The following is a 7,431-nucleotide window of genomic DNA, read 5'->3' as shown; positions in this document are numbered from 1 at the left end:
ACGTTACTTGGTGTCATGGACAGGATCACCCTGAGATGAGAGTGTTGGTGTTTGGAATATGCCATTTTCCTTTAAAAGATAAGTAATCATGGAAGGTGCCTCCCGAGAGAGGGAGTGGGTGTCAGTAACTAAGCAAGGTATCTCTTGGGAAGACCACTCCCTAGGTTAAAAGGAATTTAAAACTAACTTGCTTTGTTGAGGGGAAATGGCCGGAACAGAAACTGCTGCCACTGATACTGGTGTGTTAATAACCTTTTTGGAAGAACAGAAGTCTAAGCCCTCTCCACCAAGTTTAGAGTGGGCATATAAGAACTGATGCAATTTACAAAGTGTAGTGGACCGAATGGCCGCCTTGCAGGCTGAGGCAAAAGTTCGAGCAGGTAAAGGTAAATCTTTTCTGTGCATGGTGATGGCAGCTGCCTTAGTGGCAGCTGTAGAACAAAGGGAGCAACAGCGTACTATTGAAATGCGAATTACTTAGTCGTTTACAAGACCTAGTTAAGGCTTTGCGGGAACAATTGCCTGAGGAGCGCTCCTAAGCCAGTCTTCTGCAGGAAGCCCTTAGTGCGTGGCTCCTTGCTGATAAAGATGCTGACTGCCTGCATTTGCCATGTGGTGGAGTGCAACAGAACTAAGCCCCAGCCGCTTTATCCCCAGAGTTAACTGAACTAAGGGCGTGATTGGGTAGATTGGAAGTTCCCTTGAGCCTGTTAATTAAAACTGAATACACTTACAGTGGGGATGAGGATGACTCCCCCAGATTAGTGTGAATAAGGTCCCCTTTACGGCTACTGAACTAGCCACATAAAAAAAAGACTTTGGTTGCACTTCTAAGGAATGGGAAACAAAATATGTTTGGAGGGCCTTGCTTTCTGTGGGGGATCAGATACTGTTAACTAGAAGGAAGCAGAAGGCTGTTGGGGATCCGGAGTATTTTTGACTACTGGTAATAAACGGGTGCCCTGGTCACACAAAAAGCAGTGTATTGGGTTGGAGGCCTGAATCCATTAGAAAGAGGCAACCCACTAGCTATACCTGGGACCACCGATCATCTGGTGGAAAGTGTGCAACAGGCAGCTTGCCTGCAGATGATGTATGATCGGGAGCTTAAGCCAAATCAGGGATCACCCATGATGATGCCGGTTGACCCAGAACGAATGTCCCCCCTGATTTGAGGACTCCCTAAAAACAATGGATATTCAACTTCAGGGACAGATCAAATCTCTGTCCCCTGGGGAAAGAGCTACTGCAGCCTTGGGGGAAGTATTCACACCTGGCAGGAATCATCCGGACAGGAAGGTCTACATGTTGGGGAGAGGTTGCACAGGAATTGATTGATTAGGAGCGTAAGTATGGCCCTGTTACTGCCTTGGGCTCACAATCAGAACTGAAAGGACTTGGGCGCACAGAAGGGAAGCTCCCCCAAAGGTTTCCCTCACTGGGAAAGAAAGCCTCCCCAGATGTGAGGGGAGGATGCACCACAATGAGTGAGGAACATTGTAAGAAAAGGACTAGCCTGTGGATTGAGGGGTTGCAAAAGGGGATACTGAAGGCTTTGATGGATAAACAGCCTACAGATGTGTTGGAAGTATTGATCACAAATTGGAAGAGTGGAGCGGGATATAAAGCAAACCCTTCCTGCTGCACTATTGTTGGAGGCACCAGGAAATGAGGAGGTGGGAAACAGCTTCCCTCATCCCCTATAAGTGAGCTGGGGGGTGGAGGGTGGGTGTATGCTCACTGAAAATTCATAGGGACATCTGTTAATCATGTGCTCTGTGGGTCCCAAATCTGTCCCCATTACATTTTTAGTCGATACTGGAGCACAAATACCCATGCTTAAATTGGAAGACGGAGCAATGTGGGGTGACACCCTCTCGCAAAAGTCTGTTTGCAGCCGATGCTTTTGGATATATACAGCCACTAATAACAGCCAAGGTGAAGTGCTGATTGCCCAGAGAAGAAGGGTTGATTGAAACCATGATGGTTCTAGGCCCTTTCCCTATGAATTTAACGGGACCAGATGTAGTGAAGGGTAGGTCCTGGATGGACAATAAGGGGAAGACCTGGATGTTTGGCACTTCTCCTCATATTTGTCTGTTGCAAACTTCTCCTCGATTACCCCCTTCCAAGGCAACAAATGTAAAACCTTATCCTCTGCCATTAGGTGCCAATGAGAGAGTCACCACCCTCTTATCAGACTTTAAAGAAAGGGGAATTGTTATTCCTATGCATTCACCTTATACTGATTTGCTTAATCGAACATGCCAGGTTGAGTGGCCACCCTTTAATTTTACTTATCCTTGCGTTCCAGGCTCTCTGCTTGAATTCCTCAATGGTACTGAGGAAAGTTGGTGTGAATATTACCCATTTGATCCCTTAACACTTCCAAACTACTATGAAGCTGAGTATGATTTAAATGTGACTGTAGAGTGGTGTGTTGACCTCCCATATACTAGCAACCCTGTTCCTTTAGAAAAATCAAATGTAATATGGTCCTGGTCACATGATTCCTGGTTATGCAATGCCATTTTAGAACACCTTGGGTCTGGTTCTGCAACAAGGCCTAGAGCTCATGTAAAGTTCCACTGTAACAGGATAAGCACTTGTAATGATGGTCTGGGAAACCCTGTTGAAACTTGATTCCTGTATGGTTTACGAACCTTGATCAGAGATACGTGTATCTGTTGGGGATATCCTTCTATGGGGTGGAAAAATAATGATACACGATGTAATGTTACTAGTAAGGATCTCAGCCCTTCAGGGAGTTTGTGGAATCCCTGACTCATTACCTAATTAAAGCAATACCTATTGAATCTAATCCCCAAGTGTTTTTCCTCAATGATACAGGTGCCTGGAACTGTAGAACTGCTAGTTATCCTGCACCCCTGGGATTGCCATGGGGATGCTCAGATGGGAAATTCAGGTCCACTTTGAATCTGGTGGACTGTGCAGGACTAAAATGCAGTGTTGTATTGCCATATCTCTGTCCAAATAAAATGTTTAATTGGACCACCAACAGAAGGTATAAAAGAGACTTACCAGCAGCGCATGCCACTCAACTTGGAGTATATTACCTTGATTACTTTACTACCAGCCAAAAATGGGGGCTAACGTTACAAGCTCTTTTTGCCCCTTCAACTCTAGTAGTCGAAAACAGGGTAGCCCTTTTAAACCTAACATGGCAGGTCCACGCTCTATCTAACTGGACTGGGAATGCCTTGAAAGAAATTAATGTCCAATTACAACAAGTGAGCAAGATGGCACTGCAAAACTGTTTAGCATTGGACATGTTGTTACTGAAAGAAAACAGGGTTTGTGGAATGTTAAACTTCTCAGTATTGGAGTGCTGTATTACTATCCACAACGCTAGCACGACTATCAAAGAAACACAAGCTAAAATGAAAGGAGTTGCGGATCAGACCGGAGAATTATTTCAAGACCTACAACCAGTCGACTGGCTGGGAAGTGAATGGTGGATGACTCTCCTTTGCTCTCTAGGTTTGACTGGGTGGGGGGCTTGGCTCATGCGCATTGGAATAATGTTATTAGTTGGATTTTTATTTCTTATGTTTGGGATTGGCATTGTTAAATGTACACTTAACAGACTGCTTACTTCTCTATCTTCGCTTTCTCATCCTTCTATTCGCTATACTCGTCTCACCACTGTAGAGGAATCCTCCGTTGATGTTTCACAAAGCAATGTTTGAGTCATGGGGTGGTGTGGTGGTCCAAGGCAGACTTGTGCAGATCCTTACACTCTTGAATAATATACCTGTTGTCAAATAAGTTTGAGACCTGTGATCTCATGGCTAAATCCTTTAGTGACAAATTGTTTCTTCATATCTTGGCTTTAAATTCCACAGTTTTATGACTAAGTCAAGTTCCCAGGTGCAGTCTGAAAGAGTCTCCTAATTACAAACTACTTCAGAATATTAATAGAATGCTCATTATCTACTCCATTATGGGAGGATCAGAGGACAACAAACAATTCTCTGTACAGTTGTATATGTTGTCATCTTATGCTAAATTCAGATCTTGGCTTTACCTTTGAAACTCAGGTAAGGGTAAATTCACAGCTGCATAGCCAATTTTTATGCTTCACTAAATATTAAAGAAATAAGGAAGTTTCAAGAAGGGAGGAAATACTTCATTTTACTTTCTCAGTGGCTTCAACCTAATAATTTAAAGTTTTATTCCAAAATAAAATCCAGAAGAATCCTATTTTTCATGCTACAGAATGCTAGCTTGAATAATTTGGTATTTGCCTGTTTTATCTATTGTAGCATGGAGACCTTTATGTCTTAAGAATGACATGTCCTTTAGCAATGTGCTCCATACAAAAAAAAACCCAACCCAAATTTTTCTCAAAGAAGCTGTGTTGCATCTAGGGAAAAAAAAAGGACTATACTACCTTCCAAATACAAATAAATGTAAACCAGTATAGAATAAATCTCTTGAGTCCACAGGCCAACATCCCACCTTCAGACAATAAATTTGTCTGTCTTTAGAAAACAGCTTTTCTAAAGCTAAATTGTATTATCGAAGGTAACTTAAGTGTTTTTAGATTTCCTGCTATTTAAAGCTAGGCCTACATTCTTATATCTATGGTCTGAGAATATTAAAGGGTGCAGCAGCCTCTAAGTAACTACAAGTGGGAAAGGTGCTCATACTTTTCTGCTCTCTTGTGAGACTGATTGCTGAATTTTTGCCACTTCTGTTTTTTAAAGCATGTTTTGAATATGTGGAAAAAAATTTGGATAAAGCATGTGAAATGACCATTTGGAGTACTGTAGCAGGATATAGAAGATTGAAAAGCCTGTGTATAATGCAATCAGGCAAGGAGAGGGGCACATAGTTTGAGAAAATATGTATTAGCAAATGTTATAAACACTTCAGAAAAGTATTTCAGTGTAACATTTTTTATCCTGTTTATTGGACATGTGTCCCCCCAAACATAAAATTATTTCATTGTATCCCTTCAGTAACTATGGTTTTTCTGTGACAATCATAAATTGGCTGTATAGGTGAGCCTGCTGTACTCTGACAATAATTTCTATGAAGATCAGAAAGACTGTGGCTTTGTCACTGAAGACATTCCTCTGGAAAAAATCATACTTTCACTTGATAGTTAATCAAGAAATGATATTTAACTCATTTTCCACTAAAGGCTTATCCATCCACTCCAGTACAACACAGACTTCAAAACAGCAGGTAAGTTCTTGAATTCTAGTACATGCTGCCTCTCTGTTCTATGAGAATCCATTAAGATCAATTAGTACTTCTATTTCCATAGACCCTTTCATAATAATTTTCTCAAAGTACTTTGCAAAGATTAATACTGCACATTTTCATGTCACTTATTTTGTTATTACTTACTAAATAGTCAGTAATTGTCTAAAATTTAGGTTCTGAATTATCCTGGAGCAAATAACATAGCACACTCATTGAGGATACTTAAGATAACTTCACAAAGCCTTGGTCAAATGACTTCCTTCTCCTACCAAGGTCGAAAGTGCTCGCAGAAACATCCGGTTAAAATTCCATCAACTGTCTGAGAGGAGGGTGAGACTGAGTAACTAATTCAATTAATGAGTTCAATTAATTCTACTTTTCATACTGCATAGCCAAGTACAAGGGGATTTTTTGATGGTTTTGGAGTGTTTTTTCATTTGTTTGTTTGCTTTCAAGGGCAGGCATGTTTAGGTACTGTAATATATTAATATTTCATGAGAGCGTCACTCAGTTGCCACACCTGACAAATACAATGAAAAGCCAAGACTTTTTTCACTTCCAGTAACTGTAAAAATTTGAATTCTTGCATTACTCTTGGTAAATATTCTCTTTCCAAAAATTATATCGATTAGAATCAAAAGGACTTTTTTGTGTATACAGAATCTCTACGTTTCTTTCACAGTTGATTCTATTGTAGCTCTCTGATACTGCCAGTGAATTTGTTTGTTATATGAAAGGTAAAATATTTTTATTGCAAAACACAGATACAGAGAAAAAGAAATCACACTAGATGTTTAAGAAAAATGAGAGTATAACAAACAAATACAGAGGAAATATTTAGCCAATAATATCATAGAATACTGTGGTTTGCCACATTTTTTCTGAGTTTTGAACTCATTCTGATGAATTCACAAAAATTAAATACACTAATACATGTGTATCTTCCATTTGAACCTTGCCAGGCTCATAATTTATATTTTAGAAAGTTCTGTGAAATATTATATATTTATGAAAAAATATTTATGTATCTTCACCCTTCGCATTGTTTTAAGATTGACAATAAAGCTACACAGCTGCAGTATTTACATGAAGTTTGAATATTCTTTCTTAAAATGGTGCATGCTGACACTCTCATGTGCAGAAGTACTTTTGTTGGTCTCAAAGGGCAAATATTACGACAAATTGTATATTCTGTGAAAATTCATAAACTTTCTGTAAAAATATCTTTGTGTAAGGACCTCTAACCACATGAAATTAATTAACTTTACTAAAATTCTGTTATGCTGCTTGTCTCAATTTTAGTACATTTTGGCTTAAAATCAGTAGAGAGATAACTAAATTTGTAACTTGGTGTTGCTGGTAGTGTCTCTGTTCTAAGATTTTAGAGCAACTATATTTGCATATGCATATTAGACTAATTTATTTTCTTTCTACAATCTGTATAACTTCTGAAAATAAAACTGAAACAAGAATTTTGAGATCAGTCAGCATTGCTTATAATCTTCACTGGTTTAATAGTAAAATAATTATTGACTTCAATAGGAACACAGTATGATAATATGCAGCTTTCCGCCCTCGTCTCCCAGCTAAATTCTGCATCCTTTTAGGTATCTGTTTCTGTAAATAGTATGACTGTAAGCTCTGTACTTCTAATTTAAATATATCTGACATCTGACCTACTAATCTACTACCTACCTACCAATCTATTGTGAGTAAAAGAGCCTTATCATTCATAATTTAAGGGAATCTTGAGAGGAAACTATTCCGTTTGTCTCTAAATGATCAGTGATAAGGCAGGGACAGGTATTTTAGATTGCCTCTGGCAATGAAAAATGCAATATAAAGCGCTGCAATCTTAAAGAAATACATGTAAATATCTAAAATTTTGCAACCATTTTACTACTTAAATTTTCATGCAACTTCTGCAGGTACTGTAAAAAATGAAGTAGTCTTTTTCAGTCAAGTCCATCAAAATGTAAGTAATGAAAAACAACAGCACAAATCCTGTGCAAAAAAATGAAATACACAACTTCATTGAACAACTGTAGCTAATGAAAATAATGTTAAACATGCTAGTTGTTCCACAGGTTTTTTTTCTGCTGCCTTGCTATTTGTATAATGAATTTCTTCTAGTAGTAAGACATTACATTTCTTATTTTCTAGGTATTTACATTGACCTTACTGAGGTAAAATTCA

The 7,431-nt window shown here is 38.9% G+C and overlaps 1 pseudogene; it reads left to right on the top strand.

The window, feature by feature from the left end:
* Window positions 1–343: 343 nt before the first annotated feature.
* On the top strand, window positions 344–1,672 carry LOC104622959 (annotated as a pseudogene).
* Window positions 1,673–7,431: the final 5,759 nt, after the last annotated feature.

Source organism: Phaethon lepturus, unplaced genomic scaffold (assembly GCF_000687285.1).
Source record: "Phaethon lepturus isolate BGI_N335 unplaced genomic scaffold, ASM68728v1 scaffold5906, whole genome shotgun sequence".
In the NCBI taxonomy this organism is placed as follows: Eukaryota; Metazoa; Chordata; class Aves; order Phaethontiformes; family Phaethontidae; genus Phaethon; species Phaethon lepturus.
This window is presented reverse-complemented; position numbering and strand designations above follow the sequence as displayed.